Raw genomic sequence first — 23849 nt, 5'->3', positions numbered from 1 at the left:
TCAGATTGCAGCTGACGTCTGTAAATATATGCAATGCGAAGTACTTTACGGCAAACTGCTGTCAACCCACACTCAAACGGTTGCACTACTATATGTACCAAATTTACTAATGTGATAATATTATTATAACTGTGAATAACTTTTGGGTTTATGGCTAGTTTAAAGTTGTAATCTTCAAAGGGAAATTTTGGCATCTTTTATATGGATGTTAAGTCAGTGTTGATGGTGAATGTAGTCAGTTGAAGCAATTTTTCATTAAACCTGCTTTCTGAAACAGGGCCCAGGTCACAGAATTCTTGGGGCAGCAAAACAATTTATTGTCGTGTTGAAGTCAGACAATAATTGACCTTTTTCCATCATTCTGTGAGTATTCTGATATTATGCTGCACGTGGCATGAGTCTGCGAACGGCAGGGCACAGTGAAAGGAGTTGGTTAGCTGAGAGGTTGGAGGTTTTGCAGCCTGTTGCCTGCAGCTCTTCATCTAACAGCTCACTGAGGCTGTTTCTTCTTGTTCCATTACTCCCTGCAATATTTCAAACTGATCCTCTGTCAAAAAATGTGCGTTGTATTGTTTTGTAAACACATTTTTGATGAATGGTAGTGGCCAGTGCTAATCTCACTGACAAAAAAATCCCGTGACTAATTCATAACAAAAGTCTGCTTGTGTTTCGCCCGTTAAATGCTTTTAATGTGAAGCTGCAGTGGGAAATTTTCAGTTTGCATTAGCAGTAATTTAATTAATTTAAATTCCAGTTCGTAATTTAAATGCTTTAGCTTTTCACTAGTGGGCCATCAGCTCAATCACTATTCAGTGACAGATAGTGACTTAACAGATGTTCATTTAAATGAAAATATTCAAGATTATTCCTTTGTGTTTTCATTATGAGTCATGTAGATGGATTCTATCTGGACAGTGCTCATGCAAGTTATGACTTGTCTGACTGACCAACTCATTTTAGACCCTCAGATGTCTCACAGTGTTTGTGTGTGTAGGTATGTAGCAACATATATATAGGTATGTATTTAACTACTATTTACATGCATGTGTCTTGTTTTTCCTCCATTAGTGGTTTAATAATGTCTGTGTTCATCTATGGGTGTGAGTGTGAGTGACAGCGGTGAATATGCTTCACTGTCAGTGATGCTGTTAAACCCATTTTGCCAGGCTGAGGGCTGGTGAAAGTTTCAGGTTTCAGTGTGTTCCTGAACAGCCCCACAGTTGAATCTAGTCCACAGCTCATTTACAGCTTAGGTGACGGGCAGAAGTATTTGGTTAGAGTTGCACCTGCAGAAATTTTCCCAAGACTTTGTGAAAATACACAGGCTTAAAATGGAAATGCAAAGAGACTGACTGTAAATAAAAAGAAATGTAATGGGTGGGTGAACTTTTGTGACACAGTTGGCATGGACATTTTAAAAATATCATAGTTGGTGAAAAGGACTTTGCATGGTACTTTTCTTGTAAAGGGTATGCAATGTTGGAGAAGGTAGGAAGGGACAGCCTGATTTAGAAAATATCCAGCCCCTCCCTTCAAGCCTCCCTTCAAAGCCACTCTCCCAAAACACATTTTCATGAGCAATCAGTGCATGCAGGTAGCCAGGTATGTAAGTGGACAGGCATATAGGCCAGACAGTAATTTTATCTGGACTTAAAGAAATGACTGACTTTTTTTAATTTTTGTGTCAGTGCATTTGTTTTTTGATTGCTGTTGGGATGTAAAGAGGATTTCAACAAATATAATAGTCATTTAGCTGACACTTTTATCCAAAGTGACTTACAATTGCTATATTTGTCAGAGGTTGCAAGCCTCTGGAGCAATTTGGGGTTAAGTGTCTTGCTCAAGGACACACTGGTGGATGTCACAGTGGGAATTTAACCTGCGTCTGACACACCAGAGGTATGTGTCTTATCCACTGGTCCATCCCTACCACCACCAAATATAACAAAATGCTGAATCTGTGGCTTTTATGTATTGTATCATAACACTATAATGATAAGAAATAAAAATAAATAGTTATTAATACATTGCCGTCTTGTCAACAGATTTTTAAATATGGTTCATTTAGGTTCATTCTGGCTAATTACCAGTACAGGGCTTATATACAAATACTGAAGAATAGAATGACTTTTGTTTATACTCTCATCTATTTGGAAATGTTGGTCAAAGCAGCAGGACTGGAAACAAAACTGAGTCATTTCCTTGATACATGACAACACGAAATGTGTTCATTTTTGACTACTCAGGTTTCCAACTGTAATGGAACTGCTGGCTTTCAGATCTCAACATCCGTCTCCTTATACCCTTAAACCCCTGTGTTATGAGGTCATTTCCTGTAGTTGTTTAGGGATTACTTTCTCACTTCTAACACATCTCTCTTCAGTGAGGAAAAAAGACCATTGCATTCTCAGGCATCATTTATTTGGTATCACTTGAGTTTAAATTGCAGCATTTTCACCTGGCAAAACAAACAACATTTAATGCTGCTCTGATCAATGTTTTTATATACACAATAAATCAAATGACAAGATTTTCCTTGCATTGACACACCCACAAAGAATTATCACTTTGCAGTTTCCCTCAGCTTTATGTAGCTTTTTAATGTCTTTCAGCATATTGTTTTGTTTTTTGCTATTTTGGTTCTCTCTCTAACCACTCTTGTCAGTGTTGTTTTCAGATGCAGCAGGCAGCTATTTTCAGCAAAAAAGCTCTGATAAACCCACTATCCCCTACTCGTCTAGCATTAAACGACCAAAAGACTAAGTTTATGACTAGTTGGTGAACATAGTTGAGCATTTGGCAGCTATGGAGCCAGATATTTCCCTCAGGAGTTAGTGGATAGCAAATCAGAGAGAGGAAGTAATGTGGATGTGTTAATGGGCTGTTACGTTTTGTGTATTGTGGACCCAGGTGCTGACACAGAGCTCACAAGACAAGTTTTAGGGCTGTCCAAGGATTTACGTCAAATCATAATTGTCAGTGATTGCCTATAGTCGAGTGATTGTCGACTCGTGTTGTGTGTGTGTGTGTGTGTGTGTGTGTGTCAGGTGTTTGGGAGTCTTGCACGGTAGCTTCGCTTTAATTTTGAGTCTCTATTTGTTAGTAAGTACATTTTCAGCTAAACTGATCCTTTTCCCTTTGCTCGGCTTGCCTGCCATTTACTGGTCATGCAGTTGTGCATGTCTGTTAACTCACCGATGATTGAATGCACGTCGTTATTCCTAGCAGGTCTATTCCAAGTACTGTTTAAAAAAACTATATTATTATTACTGATATTCTTTGTGTGGTTCATTAATGGTGATAAATGATTCAAAAGTAACGCGAGGTGCACGCACAACTCTGCACAATATGGGTGCAGCTGCTGAGCTGTCTCTCTTCCTCTTCTAGCACATACACACACACACACACACACACACACACACACACACACACACACACACACACACACACACACACACACACACACACACACACACACACACACACACACACACACACGCTATGCCACACATGCACACTGACGCCCCCTACCTTACGGGTTAGGGTTACAATTTTGGATTAATTCGAGCACTTTGAAAAGATTTATTAAAAGCTTCTTTCTTATCACATTTTTATTTACAGCATTATTTGTTGATATTTATATCATAATAGGCTGTATATTAGTTTTGTGAGGAAAAAAATGTAGTTCTATATAGAGTTGATCTGGCCTGAAAGTACTCATCCATGTAACGGTATTGAATAATCTGGTGAGAAGTGGGAAAATTTGGAAACAAGAAAACCCCGGTGCCACAGCACTGGCTGTAAAAAACTGTACTAAAAAGTATGCCATATCAACTTTATCAGTGTTGTGTTGCACTACTCCCAAGTGACCAAAAATAAATGAATGCAGCTTTAAGGATATCAGCGCCTGAGCTTTAATAAACTGTTCCGAAATGCAGGTCTGAACACTCCTCAAGTGTCCTTGAACATAACAATTCCAATCAATCAGTCAATAAATAATATATAACCAATTAAGAGTGATTTAAAAAGTACAACGGTATAGTATTATTAGTAATATTAGGCTTTACTAAATTAAGTAAATAAAGTTGTAAATTGCATTCCAGCAAAAGGTCACTTTGAAGTGGAGAATAAACCCAACCTTTCTGCTGTTGATATGTTTTGCAGGTGCAGCCTGCCTCGGGGACGCGCACGACCGCACGCTCCGGCTTCACACGGTACCTCCCACTTCTCCAGCTTGTTTAAGTGCTCGCCTCCTGTACTTCAATGAGCGCTATTGTTGAAAAGTCTGTGCGCCCCTGAACGCTGGCAGACCTGGGTCTCCAACTCAGACAGACGGAGCGAGTGCGCTGCAGCGATACACCTTTTGGTTTGAACTTCGTGTGGACACTCTGCTGCGTTACAAGAAGTTTTGGTTCTTTGCATAGCTTACAGAAAGACAGGCAGACGAAGTGGATTGAGTTGAAGCTGCTCGCGTGCATTCCCGCGGACTTTGGATTACTAAGGTAAGCTTGAATGAAATGCAGATGTAATGTATTTTTATGCACAACATGGCTGAATAGAACAATAACTCTACCTAGATGAAATTTATTCGATTTTACTACCTTTTTCAATGAAACTCTCCTCGTGCATGAAGTCTTTTAGATGCTGTGTAATCGATTCAAACCCCATCAGTCTGAGAGGCTCTTACAATTGATCCAGCCACAGCCTCTTTTAGTACCTTTACCCAGCTTCTTCACAAGTGAAAGCTTCCCTTGTGTAACTTTGTCAGCGTATGCTCGCATTCCTCTCCCGGCGCGCGGGTCACTATCTCGGGTCAGGATCTGCCGGCCAGACGCGCTCAGGGGGACGCACGGACAGGATAGACACTGGGTGTTTGCTGGAGAGATAGGCTACGTGGAAACAGGATTAGCTCTTATCGTTGTCGTTGCTTCAGACCGTGTTTGTGTAGAATGCATCGAATTGGAGGTTTCTTATCTGCCCCTTTAGCTGTTTGTTATGCGAGACTTCAATCGGTTTGATTGGCTGACGGATCAAGATATTCCCATTGGGGCATAAAGGCTGGGTTTAATAAGTTATGGTATTTACATGTTGTGTTACCTTTGCAAGTGCGGTTCTCTCGCTCCCTCTCTCTCTCTGTCTGTCTCTGTGTGTGTGTTTAGGTTTGCACATGTTTATAGTCAATGTCTTATTTGCGCACTAGATGTTAGTTATTTATTGTGGGTGAACTCTGATGATCTACTCTACTATATAGAGCTTTAACAATTCGTCAATTAATCGATTAGCCGACAGACAGAAAATCAATTGACAACTATTTAGCTAATCTATTAAATCTATTAAATCCTTTGCATGTTGCAGCTTCAGGTGCTGTATGTATGTGCAGTCCTTGTTCAGAAAAATAATCTCCTTTGTTAATAAGGATAGTGTTGAGTTGTGCAGTTACAATGTAATATAGATATTTAGCCTTTTCCACTTTTAGATCTACCTGTAGAAATGACATGTAGAAAAGATAGAAACTGACTGAATAGTGATCTTTATTCATGTATTTCTTTTTTTAGTCCCCCCCCCCCCCCATATATATCTTTTAAACCTGCACGGCATGCTAAAAATTGGTAATGCATGAGCAATATGTTAGGGAGAGTTAGTAATGCATGACTGAGCTGTTCAGACAAATCTAAGACATCTATAGACAGTGGTATGCTGACCAAGAGATGCCATCTTTACCTTACATTGCAACCTGCCTTCACTGTCTGTGGGCTCCATGAGGCAATAAGAGCTCTCCAAATCAATATTGGTTAGTGAGCAGGCAGAAAAACAAACCCAGCATGGACTATGAGTATGGGAAAAGCAAAGAAAGGTGGAGTAAGAGGGATGGACAGGAATACGTACGGGAGAGCAAAGCAAACATTCCTGACTTGGTGTCTCAGCAATTTAATTAAGGTTTTTGTGAGATGCTGCAGCGAGCACCTCGAGGGGAAGGCTTAACCCCCCACCCCCACCCCATTTCCAGCTTGGACTAATCCCAAGGGTCAGCTAATAAGTGTTCGGGTCATGCCACCATGACAACTAAATAGGGACGAATCCAAAGGAAAGCTCCCCCGTTTGGGAGTTAATAACCCCATGAAGAAAGTTAAGAAGTACTAGGTGAAGAGGATGGAATCGTGGATTGGATTGTGTGTGTAGATGAGATTTAAGTTGTTATCAGCCACACCAACTTAAAGCCCTTCCTCTTAGTGGGTTTTAAGTGTGCCCTGTGGTGCTGTGATGTTATACACACACACACACACACACACACCCTGTAGGTCAGATTTCGGTCACCACTGGTTGGTAGACTTTATAGGGAAATAACATCAGTGACACAACTGGCTGTTCTTAATTTTTGAAGACTGTAGTCCTGCTTCCTAGAAGATGTTGGTACTGTTAAATCACTGAAAGTCTTTCTTGGCTATCAAACTGATGTTGTTGTCTGGACCGGTTTTGCCATTCTGTCATTCAGTTCCTGTACTCCCCTTCCACTGTGTTTGACATGTGCAAAAGTGACATTTTTACCGCTGCAGAGAGGCTCATTTCCAGCCTCACCCTCTCTTTTTCTGGTTTCTGTTAGAACTGTTTTCCATCTTGGTTTTCTGCTGTTAGCCTAATATTTTTCTCCCGATTTCTCTTTCATGCGGAACAGAGTGTCACTCAAATCCTCATGATACCCAGCCCCATCACCGAATAAAACATTGATAACGGCCGATTCTGCAAACCTGATTATGTTCAATGACAATTTTGCCAACCTTTTAAAAATGTTTTCCTTTTACAATATCTGCACATGGCAACTTTGTTATGATTAAGATTAGGGAAAGATCATGGATATGGAAAAGGTATGGTCAGCGTGAGGCAACTAAAACACCTGGATAATGTTGAGGAGAGATTGCACGTCTAAAAAATCGCCTACGAAAAAATCTATTTACGATTCATTGTGTTTTCTTCAAATTGTTGCGCAATATTTTTGTCAGAAATTAGGCTAAAGAACCATTAACAATTTTTCTATCAGCCGTTTTGTGATAACTTCACTCTAGCTACATGGTATACAGAATTAATTGGATTTATCCAGCTGAAAGAGTACAAACACTGCACCAGTTTTCACTGGGATTGTTTTTTAATTTTTTTAATTTATTTTTTCTTCTAACAAAATCGTATCGAAAGAGGCTATAATCAAATAAAAAATGCTCAACATGGTGACTTGAGACAAAAATGAATTTCCTCCATTGCTTTGTGTTTTATCAATATGCCATTTTCCAACCTCAGGCTGGAAAACATTCACTTATAATTTCTGGAGTTTCCATTATTACGTTTTTTAAGCACAAAATCAAGCGTCACATAAAACAGGTGGAATAAATCTTGGTCTCTCCCTCCTTTTGCTGTTGTGCACGTGTAAAGGGGGTTTGGGCTGAGCGGCTTGTCAGCTCATTTGGGAGTGTTTAAGGAAGTGGGGACTGAGTAGATGGAGCGGACGTCCAGCATCAAGCCTCTGACTGCTGATAAATCATTCTGCTCAGTTCAGTCATTATGCTGCGCGGGGCTGATTTCCCCCGCATGAACAGGCCTACCTGGAACTCTGCAACCATATGGAAACCATTTACAGTAACAAGCTGTTTTGATAACAAATGCTGACAATGGTTTGGTTCCCTGGTTGCTCCATTTTTGCTCACGCGTCTGGCATTTTTCCAAATTATGCAGTATCAACTGAAATTGCAAGTTTCTAGAGGCACAATTATGAACAATTTTGTTGTTGATTAATCCCTGGAAAAAATGCTAATCACAATTACAGAAACACCAAGGTAACATGTTTTGTTTTGTCCAAAACCAAAAGACAGTCAATTTGCAATGATATAAAAGTTGGAATACTGAAAAAATAGGGGAAGGAAGATAACTGGGGATGCAGTCTTGAAAAGGTGGGTTTTGAGGGCCTGTTTGAAAGATGGCATGGAGTTAGCCTGTCGGATGTGGCGAGGGAGGACGTCCCAGAGGCAGGGTGCAGCAACGGAATAGGCCCATGACCGCTTTGTCATGAGGGTTTTTAGTGTTGTTGTGTCCGTGGACCTGAGGCGACTAGTGGAGGAGGTTGGGTGGGGCCAGTTTGTTTAAGGGTTTATAGGAGATGAGTAGAAGTTTGAAGTGGATCCTGTTTTTAACTGGGAGCCCGTGAAGGTTGTGAAGGATGGGGGTGATGTGATCTCTGCGTCGGTTGGAAGTGAGCATGCGGGCAGTGGAGTTCTGGATGTGCTGAAGTTTACTGATGGTTTTGTTAGGTGAACTGTAGAGGATGCTGTTGCAGTAGTAGAGTAGCAGGGCCGGAGGCGGGCGATGTTGGATGCTTAACTGATTGTTTTTAAATGGTAAATATAATGCCTCAATATTTGTCAGACACTATAAATGCTCTTCTATTGCAGCCTCACATATATCTTTATATATCTATATACCTTTATATACCTCACATATATCTATATATATATTCATATATAACATGAACTTGCTGAATACTATTATTTCAATTATAGCAGGTGAGATATTGCTTGGTTTATGTTTTCAGCAACATAAAATACTTTCTTTACGTCTTTTCAAGGTTCCTTGCCACCTGAGGAATTCTAAACTCAAACCTATAACAGACTGAGACTTAACATGCTCACCAGTGGGGAACTCTACTTTCCTAGAAATCGACCCCATCCACCCCCAGGGAGGGCTTAGGGGTTGTTACTCCTTTTTTAACCCATGAAGCGTGTCTCTAAGTACCTCCCCCCCTCATCCTCACAGTGTGTTCTATAAACACGGCGGTTCAGTAGGAAGGTAAAGTGTGTGGCACATATAGATTCCTCGTAATATTCCTCTGTGGTACCATGAGGCACCAGGACAGAAAGATGCCTCCAACAGCAGGTCTGTGGTCAGATTACTCAAAGTGGAAATACCAGACTGAGGTTATGAGAACGATTTGATAACCTGATATCCGCAGTTTGTCTTTCAGTTCATCTCCTTTAAATGAAGTGAAGTACACATCTTGTCCAGAATATATATTTAGACCACATTTAGTATGTTGGATTTATCTTTGAAGAGGTGTGGAGTGAACACCCGTTTTGAGTTGCTCGGGCACGATTCACACTTTTAATCATTTTGTCCTGCAAAACGCATGGAGGGGCCAAAACATGACTGAATATTATATTTTTTTATTTTGATGTACAAGACAGTTGTGCAAGAATTTTGACGACCTGCGCCACATGGCTGTCAATGTAAGTGCTGCAGAAAAGTCTGCATACTAATTAATTTGCTAATTTCTGTCTCTTCACATTAGCTTGATATCTGCAGGCAGCTTGCTAGCTGCCTGGCTACATAGCAGGGACAGACTGAAGGAAGTAGAATCTGTACACTGTTCAGTCAGCTCTCATGGTTTGATTACTCGTCAAGCAAACTAAAACTGAGAGCTGTCAGTATGCTATCAGTGTGTAGTCTTCTTTCTGTCTGCCCATCTAGATCTGACCATCAGATTCACTTTGAGATAGCCAGAGTATGCCTGGTGGTATGACAGAGCGGTAAGCTAATGTAGTTAGCAGTTACCTTTTGACCAAAAATAACAATAATATTTTGTGCACTTAGCAATAACTTGTTTTTCACAATGTATAGATTTACGCATTGTGAAAAACAAAAATAAGCCTTAGCACTCATTCTGCATAAATAATGGTTTTTGCAATATGACACGATGAATTTATCTTCTACCTCCATTTCTAATTTAATTACTTACAATATCTGCCTTTTTGTGTGGAACAACTTATTTTACCATTAAAAATCATTATAAAAACATAAGAATAAGAGCAAGTCATTTAGACAATTCATTCATAATCTGAAAATGAATGCATTCAACAAATTTTAAGTATTAAACACATTTTTTTTGCTGTGTGAAAAATCAAGGGGAGTCAGGGACTTTGTATATGGAAAGCTTTTATATTCTGACTTAACACCTAATCAGTTGAAGTCTTTAAGATAACACAACCCTACCCCTGCAGCAGCCATACCACTACCTGAGGGCAAGGTGTGTGTGTGTGTGTGTGTGAGAGAGAGTTAGTGTAGGAATTGGTGAGATAGATCAGGGTATCCCCACCTTCCAGCCCCCTCTTTCTGAGCCCCTCTCTCTTATTTTCCTGAGGGCTCACACACACACACACACACACACACACACACACACACACACACACACACACTCTCCTTCATCCCCATGCAACAGCCCTCATTCCCCAACACACACAAACAGGCTGGAAGTAGACAGTGGCCTGGGGGCTGCAGGGCCTCACAAAGCACTTCAAAGGGGTGAGGTCTGGGTCTACGTTGCTCTGAACAACTCAAAAGCACCACAGGTGAAGAGAGAAGCCGTTTGACACGAAGGTATACCGGCAGTGTTGGTTACCATGGACGCGTGCTCCGAAGTCCACGCTCGTGTGTAGCACGTCGTATATGTCCGGACATGTGAAAGATTAATGAGCCATACTTTCCTCAGGTGTAAGTTTGGGGGAATGTGTTCCATGCTTATGTGTGTCTGCATTCAGGTGCACATGTAGTATCATGTTCCCTTTTACTGTCCCTTTGTTGCACGGTGCAACCTGCTTTTGTCTGTGTTTGCCCGTTTGTCCTTTTAACTCTTAATGATATTTTTGTAGTAATGTTAATGCAGATAAACTAAATGTTACCAACAAGATAATTGAAATGCTAATTAAAACAAATTGATCAAAATATGTCATGATCTGTAGGTTAAAAGTGATCTAAATTTGTTTGAAAAGTGATTTTTTTTTTGGTTACATATAACTGTTATATAGCTGCTTCCTTTACAAATGTAGCCATTAAAAGTTATATGTAATGTAACGTTGAAAAAATTTTTTTTTCAACCAAATCGTTGGACTGGCAAATTCATCAGTGCTTACTCAAAACATTAAATATACTCTGATGGAAATGCATCCATCATCAACTGCTTATCCTGCGTACAGGGTTGCTGGAGCCAATCCCAGCTGACATTGGGCGAAAGATGGGGTACACCCTGGCCACACTTAGACAACCTGTCACACTCACAACAATCAATCTAGGCCACATGTCTTTGGACAGTGGGTTCACCCGGACAGAACCCACACTGACTTCCCACAAACTCCACACAGAAAGGCCGGGGAAACCGGGCAATCCGCGACCTTCTTGCTGTGAGGCCGCAGTGCTATCCACCGGACCACCGTGCCGTGTAAACTGCAGTTTTTGATCTGCTGGCCTTTTTGCAAATTTCACACAGACAAATTTTATACAGAGACAGAAAACTGTAAATGCTCCATACTTGTATAGCACCTTTCTAGTCTTTTCAACCACTCAAAGTGCTTTTACACTACATCCACCAGTCATACACTGAGCCTAAGTGCTCAAACGGAAACTAACATTCACACTCACTCATACACTGGCGGAATAGCCTAGGGATTGAACTGCCGGCCTTCCGATTAACAGCCAACCCGCTCTATCTCCTGAGCCACAGCCGCCCCAACTGTCTGCACATCTGAGTATATACTAACAATCTGTCCAATGATAACCTCTACAAAGGTGACATTGTGATTACTTACAGGGCTAGTTGATAAATTATTGTAGCTGGCGAGCTTACTGCTAAAACACTAACAAGCTAGCAACATGCTTTCTCTGTATTGTGCCATTGATCACCCCCTTAACATTTTTTCTCAGGATTGTACATTTCATTCAACTAAGACTTAATAAAGGGGAATATAAACTCTAAACTTGGTCACTAAGAAAACAATAAATTCACACAATTTACAACTCCCATTTTTAATGCTGGTGTGATTTTAAAATAAATGTAAAGATATTTTTTTTATAAATACACCAGTGCTTGATATTTCCTTTTTTGTGTTTGTGGACTTCTAGATTGAACTGGAGGATAATTAGTTGGTTGAAGCTCTGGTTAGATAACTTTGGTTGTTTGGTTTTGTGACCATTTCCTGTTTCATTGTATTGGATTCAGACAATTTATTGAATATTGTGACATGAGTACATTTACACTTTATTTATAGTCTAGTACTATTTGGACAAGTAGCAATGGAAGAGCAAAAAGGAGGATGAGGTTATTGAAATTAAAGACTGCAGTTGGTTTCCCAGGAAATTGAGGCTACTGAGAGCATCACCACAGACTAGCTGTTGAGTGTTTAATTTAAGGATTCCTCTTTTTCAAATGTCAGATGATGAAATTAAACTAAATCATAAATTGCAGTGTGCCATAGTTATTGCTTGATGAGAATGGGTTCAATTACACAAACCCAATGGACTAAAAGGGTCTGTAGCTATACTACAGTCCCAAGTATATTAATAAAACATACTGTTATGTCTGCAGAAGAACAACTTTGACTGCCCAAGTGGCAACATGCTTGTTCCTGAACAAATTCAACCAGGAACATTTGGACTGATTTGACTTGTTTGGCCTATAGACTGTATAAAAGAAATGGACGCAGCCACTGTGACATCACCAATTGGTTTATGTACTACCGTTTTGAAGCCTTGAGTTTGGCATTTGGGCCGTCCCCATCTTGGATTTTTGGAATCCAAACCAAACCGTATTTGGATGAGAGGGTGGAGATGATGAGGGATACACATTTGCTACGCCTGACAGGTTGTCGTAGTCGTGGCTTTTCAATTACAAGGTGACCACACCCTAAAGCATACTCTGTTAATCATCTGTTTTACTCTAAATGGGACCCTAATTTACCAAATGAACATCATGCTGTATTGATGAAGACTTGAAACTAGCGGTTGAGACCATTAACTTATTAGGAAAGTGTTTACTGAGGTAATAAATCAAGTGAGAAGTAGCGTAATTGTCACATAAGCTTACATACTATCGGACTTCTTATTGCAACCAGTGGAGTCCCCCTTGCTGACCATTAGAAAGATTGCAGGTTGAAGGCACTTCTACATTGGCTTAATTTCAGACCTGGAGTTTCCTGCTTGGCCCCAAGTCAGACACATGTGTAAATAATCACCTCATGTGTATTTGCAATAATTATAATGGCTGTTTGTGTGTCTATACTTGCATACTCACTTATGCAGCCCATTATTTAACTGACGCAGTCCTTCATAGTCTTAGAGCTACACTGCTGCTGAAAAGACCAGAGACATGCACATTCATCAATCCACACACATAAAGATACATGCACATTTATGATAATATATTCCAATAAATTTGGTAGACATTGCTGATTTTAACAAATAATACAGGTATATACAGAATTCCTCAGAATCTTACACTGATTTTTGCATAAATATTTCTTTTCACACACATTCACAGATTCACACATGCACACAATCACAGAGTCATCCTTGGAGGCCTTGCTGCAGCTGGCAGGGGATTAAGAGGTCAGGAGTCAAAGGGGGAGTCAACCCACAGACTGCGACAAGAAACTGACAAAGCAGAAGAAACACAGGAACAGAGAGGGAGCCATACAGAGAGTGTTGAATCAGACTGAAACTTGCAATCCAGATTAATCTAGGAATCTTACCTACTGAGCAAGTACCAAACAATCAGTCAATAATCAATAACTTCTTTTGTCATGTAGTACTGGATGTATTTGTTCTCATGACATTAAGAAAAAGCAGAGTTAACTTGTCGGGACATTTTTGAAAAGTGTCATATTTTACTGTAACACACAAAATATAAATAATATTTTTCTAGTGCTTGACATGTCTGTCTTCACTGGTGCAACAATAAGCCCATTGATGGCAAAGTTGAAAAAACCCCTCAATAAATCATGGGTGGAAAAAGATGAAAGGGACATGATAAATGATCCATATAATCCAAAGCATCTAAATAAAACTACTGTGGAAGTGAGCGTGTTTATGTAAATTAAACAGCTTTGTTTGGTGCAGTGACAAAAAAGGCAGAGGCAGGGCAAAGCTGTCTTTTATTGTTTGTGGGTGACATTGCAATGGTTGGTTTGCTGTAGATCAGAAACTCAAATATTAAAATATGCAGAAAGCCGAGAGTAATTACGCCAAGCAAACAGTGTCCACAAAAAAAACCTATCAACTTCAAACAATTGTGAATGTTCAGTATGGACACAGTGAAGAGCTGTCTGTAGTCTCGCATTATTGTAAAAAGTACAAAGGATAGAGACACCAATAGACAAATCAGGTTTATCTGGTAAAAAAAAAAAAAAGGTCATTACAATTTGTTGACACTCCCTCCGACTTTCTAACCAACCCTCTGTTTTAGTCAGTGCTGTCTCAGATAAAGCATTGGTCTAAATTGCTTTACACCTGACTCTGCACTTTACACATCTTCTGCCTACTGAACCCAGTGTAGAAAACTGTGGCTGTGGGCGAGCCTGTGGTATTTTTAATATGGACATCTTGTTCACAGATGAGAACCGAAAGCCACTTCAAAGAGATTGCAAGCAGATCAAAAGTTATGCTGTAGCAGCTTATAATGTACACTGGCGGGGAGAAGAGTGAATAGTGGAAATGTGTGTTGCGTGTGCATGTGTAGGAGTGTATGTATATAAAAAAGACAGCAAACACATACAGCATGAACGAACATTTAAACTAGGGAAAGCAGAGTCTGGTGTTGTTGAGTTTTGCATGCCTGCCAAGAATTGCATGCACCAAGTAGGCTACTAACGAGATATTCTTTGTGGGTTCATCAATGCTGAAAAATTATTTGAAGTATATATTTTATGATAATTTAGATTCATTAATATTTTATTACACTTAATAGAAGTAGCAATCCTTGAGATCCAGCAAAAATATGTGGTGATAACCGAATTTGATCAATGTCCACTGCAAAGTGTCTGAGAAATTGAAAAGGACCTTAAGGATGCATTATTCAGGGGTGCGTTTCCCAAAAGCATCGTTGCTAACTACGATAGCAACTTCCTTGGTTGGAACTATGCAGTTGCAATGCAACGCTTTCCCAAAACCCCAGTTCAAACTATAGAGGTGACTAAGTTGGTAACTTACATGGGACAAACCATCGTTAAGCGATGCAGGTGTTCCCTAAAACTGTAGATCCGACTAATGTTTGTGACTTCTGTCGTTAAGTTGCATAATTCGAACTACAGCTCCTGACCTGTGGTTAGAAGCTTAGTTCACGGTTAGGAGGAGGATATAATGTGTTTTAAGTAGGGAATCTTAGATAATCCTGCTGTACAAACATATTTAAGGTGAAGATATTTTTAAATGTAGTTGTAAAAGTACTTAAATGTATTTATCGGGTCATGGGTAGGGTTGCATTATTTCAGTACTAAGTAGCCTATCTGTAGACCATCTACGAACAGGTGTTTTTCTCACAGATTACCCATCTGTTCACAATAACTGAATTTAATAGTCACCCAGTAGTAGTCATATATAAGCTAAATAAAATGATTAGGTTATATATTATTTATGTTGTTATTGTCGGTACAACTAAAATATGAAAAGCCTAAATAATAAGTTAACATAATAATGTCACTTATTGGTCACAACTGACATATTTAGGCAGAATATGACAATGTTTTGTGGATTTCCTGCTGTGAAAGTCAGACGAACACACCTGGAAACATGTTAGTTGAAAATATGTTGGTTCAAAATAAGTTAGAACCACGGTGGTAGCAACAAGGTACGACCATTTTGGGAAACAAATATTTGTTGCTACATATGTTGCTATTTTGTTCTGTGCTCGTTGTCTACTCTTTGCTAACAAGCAGCTAGCTGGTACACATGCTACTCCGTAGGCAACAAAATAAACTGTGAAATTTGTCAGGTTATGGACAATATACAGTTAATGGTCTGCTTGTGTTTAAAGATGGGGTGTGCGATTTTAATTCATTACACGTTATTTTGTCAAAATAAGCGAATATCTCCTAACAGTCTGCTAGCTTCTGTTTGTGTGCTGTGTGCACCGATTCATAATTTAAAAGAACACTTTAAACAATTATAGGGTACAGATTATTAATTTGAGGGTCCACTATCAAAACGTTGTACTCTGATATGTGCTGAACTCTTCTTTCCCCCTTTCTTTTAAAGCGGAGACAGTGTTTATGTCTATGTGTCAGTTATGTGTAAGCGCAATGGCCGCTGGCTAAACCAAGACACTCCATAAATACAGACAGACCAATACAAGTCCAAGACAAGCAGTCAGCAGGTCAATCAACTGGAGAAAGGCTGCTTCATACCTCGGACGAGGCCAAAACACACCAGACTGTTACTCTCATTGGAACAGATGGGACGTATTAAACACACTGAGGTAGCAACGATTGATGAAGCAATTTCATAGCTTCATAGCAGAAAATGAACATAATATATCTGTGTTGGCTTCTTCTGGCCTTCACTAAACTGTCTGCTCATTAAAGATTTAACGGCTGCCATTATTCAAAGGGATGGAAGGGTTTTTGTGCATGTGCACATTTGAGGCATTCTACAAAGTTTGTTGCAGTTTCCTATAGTCTGCCAGTTGTTAAAGGCAATGGATTACTAAATGCACCATTAACTTGTTGTTTTATATGAATGTCCTTCATATATTCTCTGCCTCGTTAGAGTGGGTAATAACTAAGAGAAAACATTTTAAATGGAGTGTACAGCTAAAGAGTAAGAACACAACAGGGTCGGTACACCAGACAGCTGAGTAAGCAAATAACAGTGGACATGGAGTAAAAACTGTAAGTTCACTCAGTAATGTCCCTACAGTTGAAACAAACATACAGTATTTTCATAACTGGCAGCTTGAAGAACAGCTGAGCCTATAGAGATGTTCAGTTGTTGTTTTAACCATCTGTGTGGCTCATATGCTCTTGCACAATGTGTTTTTAACAGATACAGGACAGTATACAGTATGCACTTACCAAACACTTAAATAGGCAACAACTACCAGAGTATAAATGAAGTGGAAACCACATGAACCTGGCCCACAAGAACTCAAGCAGGGCCACTGAGAAATTTACTTGTATGTGCTAAATGTTGAAAAACAAAATATTTATGCCCTGGGTGATTTTGCATTAGGATTAAAGTACTGTTTTGTGGACAAACTGTTGTTGAGCTGTGATCAATCTATTGGAAAACATGTGACTAAAGGAAAGTGTCTTTATTTTGTCCATACATACCTTTGATTTTACTCACAGCTGTTGTGATCAAAGCTAATGTGAAGAAATCCATTCAGATCTGTCTGATATCCATCTCTTTACAGATTCACACTTGTGATTAACACCGCCTAACTGCCCATGCTAGTTACAACTCACATATCTTCCCATGAAATCGCACAGACCAGAAATGATCTTCAAAGGATTGCTTTCACTGGCCCATTTTATTTTTAAGATTAAAAATAGTTAAAACATTCAAATTAAATCCAACTGTTTCCGCGAGGATTAAAAAACTTTTAGGCAACATTCTGCTGGCTATTTGTGATCACTCTGTCCCTCTCCTTGTATGTATTTTAATGAAAAGCTAAAAATGTCTTAAAAATATTTTTTAAAATAGCCAAGTTATCTTTTACCCTGAACAGAAAAGTGTTGTTTGTCAGTGCAAAGGCCATCGCCTCTCCAAATATACCTACAAGCCTCAGGGCTTTTTTCCAGAGTCGTGTGTCAGTGTGCAGTCTGCGATGGAGTGTGTCGCCACCATTCCTTCACATTTCTCTTCCTCAGAGTCCCGTTTCTCTACACAGAGTACAGTAAGGCTCGCAGAATAAGTAAAATGTCTGTTTGGAACCAAAAACAAGAATTGCATTGGGCTTTGACACAGGCTGCACACTTTGTTTTAAATCCAGTTCTCTTGTTACTCATTTTACAATAACGTTGGTCTAACTCTTGCTTATGGAATGTCATTGTTTTCTGATTTGTAATCGCTGTCATTGAATTGTTTTTCAGTCCTGTTTTCACAGTTACACAATTGCTGCCAGTAAATAACTTGGCAATCTGCTGTCCTTAACCTTTATTGGAAGTGTGTTTAGCTAGTTCACTGCATAGCTGTGCACCTACATAGTGAGAGTAGATGAGTCAGACTCCACAGAGTCATATTCTGTTTTACCATGAAACCAAAATTGATTTTAAGTTAATTCCTTCTTACATAAGACAAGAAAGTATGAAAACAAGAAAGGAAAAAAAAAACTTTATCTTACTTAAAAAGACAACAAACAAAAGGATCGAGACAGTGTTAACGTGACCTTTGACCCCATTCAACTAAATCACTTGTTCGGTTATTTGTTTTTTCTGCACCAGTACAGTTGTGACCTAATACAGCACATTAAACTCTCAATCACTTTACTCGGCACTTTGAATAAGTTATCTCTTATTTTAACGTTCACAAGTTTGATGTTTGTCACTGCTGATAGTGAGGCAAGTGCAAACAGAGAGAGAGCCTGGTTCCTGTCTGGATTAATGGTCTGTTGAGGAGATAATCACTTTGATCTCTGTGTGTGTTTGCATGTGATGCCATTAATGGTCTGAACTCATGCCACTTTAGGTAAACATCAGCTGTGGTCTCAGCATAAAATGTCCACTTTTTGATTTTTTATTTTTTTTTACAGTAATTGTGAAATAGTTGTCTCAACAAAAGTAGAAAGAGCTGTACACATGTGACATGATTGTAGTGTGAAATGATTTTTTGGCAGTGACATGTTGCTCAAAAAGCACAGGATAAACTCTGTCTAAACTAAAGTTAGTTCCATATTTTCCTTCTCTTGCAGACATAAAGGCTTCTCAGCAGAGTCGCCCTCCCAGGACACGTTTTATGTGTCTTTAGCTGCTTTCACACTGTGAAAATAATGGCAAAGATCAGGTCTGGTCTTGTAAACTTGACAGAGGAGAAAGCCAGCCATGGCTCTGAACAGCACCACAAAGAGTTAAAAATCAGATTTTCTGTTCCTGTGTAAAATGCTGCCTTTGTTTCTGGGTCATGAACCAGCCAAGGTCACTGGCTTTAAACGAGCCAAACAAACACACATGCAGTTCAGTTTGCACTAATTAATTCCCCTTCCAGCCGAGACAAGAATGAGAGTGTGTGTGTTAGTGTGTGTGTTTACTTGAAAGGAGCTGTCAGGAGTTTAAGTAAATAGATAAGTGACAAAGTAAACATACCCTCTGCCACACACATACACACACACACGCACGCCAACATCCTACTTCAGGGTTACATTTCTGTACACACACTTTAACTTAACATTAATGTTTGTGCCTTATATTAATAAAATGTTCTGTGTTCATCATTTTCTATAGGTAAACCCATTTGCCATTTATAATCCAATTGTAATTATGTGTGTGTGTGTATGTCGTTACTGACAGTCGCTATAGAAGTCTCTCTCAGCAGTAAATCTGTCCACGCTCCCGGACCTAACACTGGGTTAATGAGGTGATCTGGCAACAGGGGACAGCTGGTAGAGGTCTTTGGGCCTGTTTCAGTATGTGTGTGTTTATGTGTGTGCGTATGCATCTGGTGAAGGATTTAAGTAAATAACGGCACTGATTGTTACTGATTTTCCAGTGCGAGACTGCCATGCCTGTAAATTTCCAGCACAAATTGCTTAGTAGGTTTTGGTGGAGACAGAAGTCCCATGATGATACCAAGCCATGCAAAAAGTGCTCCAGCATGCAGTGTACATCAATTCTGAACACATTTGTTTGGCACAAATTTCATGGACTTGCTTTGTTCAGTTCACAATATACAGTATGTAGTACATTCTTACACATTTGTATTGAGGTTATTTGAAAGTTCTAATGTAATTTTTATCTACTGGCAGAGTTAGCAAGTAATTCATTAAATCCCCACATAATCCAATCCATAATCCAAATGACCGGTAAAAGCAAGCAGTACTGTTGCATACAAGTGGAAGTTAAATGAAATTGTCAGAATACATTTACTCGTTTGGCAGACACTTTTATACAATGCGACCTACATTTGAGGAACAACATAAAAGTAAGTGATCTGCAAGTGACAATAGAAACTAGTAAGACACCAATACATACTAGTAAGAGCAGAGCAGGCAGGCGTTGGTGAGCTGAGCAGAATGTGGTTAGTTTTAAACTGTGATGTGAATGTACCGTTTCAGCTACAGTTTGTCAATAAATAAATGCTAGACCCAAGCCAAATCCCTGTCATTTGCTTGCAATCTGCTGAATAAGGTGATGGGAGTTAACAACGAAGTCAGCAAGTCTCTCTTGTGCTTCCCAACCATGGTCTGAAAGCTGAAGCAGGAACGGTTAGCACATAGTTGCCATGTGCAGATATTGTAGAAAGTAAGAATTTTAAAATGTTGGCATTGGATGAAAAAAAAAAAACATAATGGAAGATGCTGCATGGTTTTGCAGAATTGCACTGATTTTCTTGTCTGGCAATGCGGTTGCACAGAGAGTGAAGTTAGGTTCACTAGGGGCTTGTCAGAAGAATACTTACTTGGCTGTGTGATAACTCGGCCCCCGTTGTCACTACTGGAGTCTCGTTTGCATTAAGCATGCTTAATTTTTGTAACGTGCCTTTCTGATTCTGTCACTTCAGACATTTCAGCTGTTTGTCATCAGCATGTGTGTGCTCCTTGCCAGATTAATGAGTTTGGTTTGTCAGTCTTTTTAATTCTTGAAGTAACCCCACTGAAAGAAAGACCAAACTAAGATAATTTCTGTTTAGTCTTGCTTTTGTACTCACTTGTCTCTGTGTCTCTTTTTTTTTACGTAAATTACGTATTTTATCTAGAAAGGAAATGTATAGGATGATGGTATTAAAAAGAGAGAGATATCATTCAGAACCAGAACTGGGTCTCTACCAGTACTGCTACCTGTCGAGACTTGTACAAACTGGAGGGAAGGCATCTACCATCTACCATCCCCCAGATTCCAGCCAAAACCTGCCAGAGGACACACTTTGGTAAATGACAGCTGGGCTTAACTAGCATGAAGGGGCCCCTATTGGTTAAGAGTCCCTCAGGTGATCATCAGTCAATATTCAGGCCTGGAGGTGGGATGGATAGATGGATGGAGGGAGGCAGGAGATAAAAGAGCACTGAGAAGTGATGTTTGTTTGACTTCAAAGCTGCAATGTGCAACAGTACTATAATGATGGTAGAATGCATTAATAAAAAGAAAGTACAGGAAACTTTATTTATTAAAGTATCTGTGAACCTTTACTTTGGCTGAAATATTTACTGCTTGAGTGGCTTCTGCCAGCATCAGGCTAAATGCCATTTCCAGAAATAAACATCTCATTAAGATGAGCGATAATTGATGGCAGGGCAGGAAGTGACAGGTCCGAAAGTGAGGTAGGAGAACTAATAATGCACTTCAGTGCTTCAAGGTGAAAGGTTTGCTTATTGTAGCTTCATTCAAGAAAAATCATCTCAAGCTAATGCAAAAGAGTAGTTCAGTTTGTTTTCGACAACTCCAGCTTTGGGAATAGTGTGTCTTCAGTTTTTATAAACATACAGTATGAGTATAACTGATCGTGTGAAGCTCTCATCTTTCTTTTTTGTCAGACTAATTGTGTACTTACTAATCTAATTTCAAGAAAATAACGTTTTGTACTCTAGAATGAACTCATAAAATACAGTAGCTTGAGGATTTGTAACTTCCCTAGGAGAATTAAACAAATTTGTACAAGTAGTAAGAAGGGAAGGACAAGAAAAGAGTCATGTTTGAGAGCGTTGTTTCTATTGCCAGTTACCCGCTGGCACACCTGTGTGTAGGTGAGTACAGGTGACATTGTTGACAACTGTTGACAGACAGGACATTCTTGGAGCCAGTGAAGTGTAAAGACACACATGCACAAACAAAGACACAACCTGTTTTGGAGACGCAGATGTAGTTGTTACTGCAGAAAGCCTAATTATGCTTGTGGCGCCTCATCACTGGCATTCACACTTTGTGTGTGGAAAAACCGGTATCACTAAAAGTCATCCTGAATAAGGGTGTGTGGCCAACTGTGCCACAAGCAATGTATGCATGTAATGTAAGCATGATTTTCATTAATTCATTCACATTAATTCATGTTTTATTACTTTGCTTCACAGTGCAATTATGCGAGTGTCTTCATCATCTATGTGGGCTGCGTCTCCCTTGACATTGATCGGTTTGTATACAGTTCCACGGGTAGCTTTGTCAAGAATGAATGAATGAGAAATGAACAGATGCATTCTATTGCCACTATATTGTTGTTATTATAGCATTACTACCTGCAGCACTAATTTAACTTGAGGCTAGTTCAGATTCGCCAAATAAACGTTATTATTGTGCAAACATGAAGTCATTGTCAGCAGGAAATGAGGAGAAGACTGCAAGCAATCCTTCGTCACCTACGTTTGAAGAGAGAACAAACACTTGAGTGGCAATTTGCTTCCATAGTGGCAGTCTGTTTCAAAAGATGAGCTGTCACAGGAGATTTATAATTGTGTACTTTTTTCAATGCATTTCTCCGTGCATTTGTTTGTTTTTGGTTTACACAGGAACCACCGAAATTCCTGTAAGTAGTTCCAACCATCCAAAAAAGGCTTTCACATGAACTGAACCATGGTTCAGTTGATCCGGGCCGAGGCTACCTCTTTTCATCAGACCAAATTTCATCTGTTTGGTTCGGGCCGTGATACAGGGGAGGTTTCACACCTGTAAATTTTATTCGGATCAAACTGAAAATTCCCTTAGAAAGTTTATGACCAGAGGGTCAATAGCTTTGTTAAAACTGAAGAAAAAAAAAAACTAGACAAGGACAAGGGAGATTTCAATACATTAAGTTAATATTTTATGGTATACATGCAATAAACTTGCACATAACCATTTTCGTTAAATCAGTTAAAGTTGTTAAATCAACGACAACAAAAAGTTTTGCTCATAAGGAGCTGTCGCAGACAAATTGGCATTAAAGAAAAAAGCAGTGAGATGTGTTAGTTACAGGAGTGTTGTATACACCAGTATAAATATGATTGAATGTTACTAGTCAGCTGGTAGCCAAGCAGCTGATGATTAACCCACTGATGCTGATGCGTGAATGAAGCAGCTGATGCCAATCAGTTAATGCAAGTGGGACTTCAGTGATCTGTCTAAATGTTTTTGTATGTTTGTTTTTTTAAAGATTAGAGCTCCACATACCTTGACTATATCAAGTATAATAGCAATAAGTATTTTGACTTTTTAAACACAGCCACAACTAATAACCTTAAAGTTATAAGCCTTAAGATTTCAGTCCTGGTTGATTTGGCGACACCTCTGGTAACTGCTGGTTGGCCTAACAGATAATGCAGTTTAATATTATAGGTCACAGAATGCATTGGCCCGGAAAACAAAATCAATATTAGTTTATCTGCTCTGTGCTGCTTGATGGGGCTTCTGTAAAAAATAGACTTGCAGCGTATTATTCGCGGAGTTAAGAGCCTCTTCTGCGGTGCTTCTGAAACGTGCTGTGGCATGTCTGGTGAAATCACAAGCATTGTCAGGAATGGATGCGATCAGCTCCGGCTGCGATGTGGCTGCCGACCTGTTGAATTCAGCCTTTAGCAGTAACTTAATACAGCATTTTTTGATGATGTTGCCACTGATACCCAGTTTGTAATACTTTATATATTCCACATAAATATTGCAATTCTTAAAACAGTGAACCATGGGCTCAGTCACCATTATGTTACCTTTGGCAATAGGTAGTGACTTAATAGACATTTATTTCAATGAAAATCTTTAAGAATGTTACTTTAATAATGGGTTTGGTTTGCCAGTAAGCCAGTAAGTCAGCAGGCACAATACCAGAGCCCTAGTACTGAAATACCAAAATGGAATGCAGCAATTATCAGTAGCATTAGTTACACCTGTGTCCAAATGCCAGCAATGTTTACCGAAGCTACACAAGAGAACTGA

At 39.4% G+C, this 23849-nt stretch overlaps 1 protein-coding gene across 1 annotated transcript in view; it reads left to right on the top strand.

Moving 5' to 3' along the window:
- Window positions 1-4323: 4323 nt before the first annotated feature.
- The window catches only part of LOC123970357 (vasorin-like), a 32677-nt gene continuing 13151 nt past the window's right edge, over window positions 4324-23849 (top strand). The window contains exon 1 of the mRNA XM_046048369.1: window positions 4324-4502. The gene's annotated coding sequence lies outside the window, so the exon portion shown is untranslated. The remainder of the gene's footprint in view (window positions 4503-23849) is intronic.

Source organism: Micropterus dolomieu, linkage group LG04 (assembly GCF_021292245.1).
Source record: "Micropterus dolomieu isolate WLL.071019.BEF.003 ecotype Adirondacks linkage group LG04, ASM2129224v1, whole genome shotgun sequence".
Classification (NCBI taxonomy): Eukaryota; Metazoa; Chordata; class Actinopteri; order Centrarchiformes; family Centrarchidae; genus Micropterus; species Micropterus dolomieu.
Note: the sequence above shows the minus strand (reverse complement) of the source record. Positions and strands in the feature narration are given on the sequence as shown.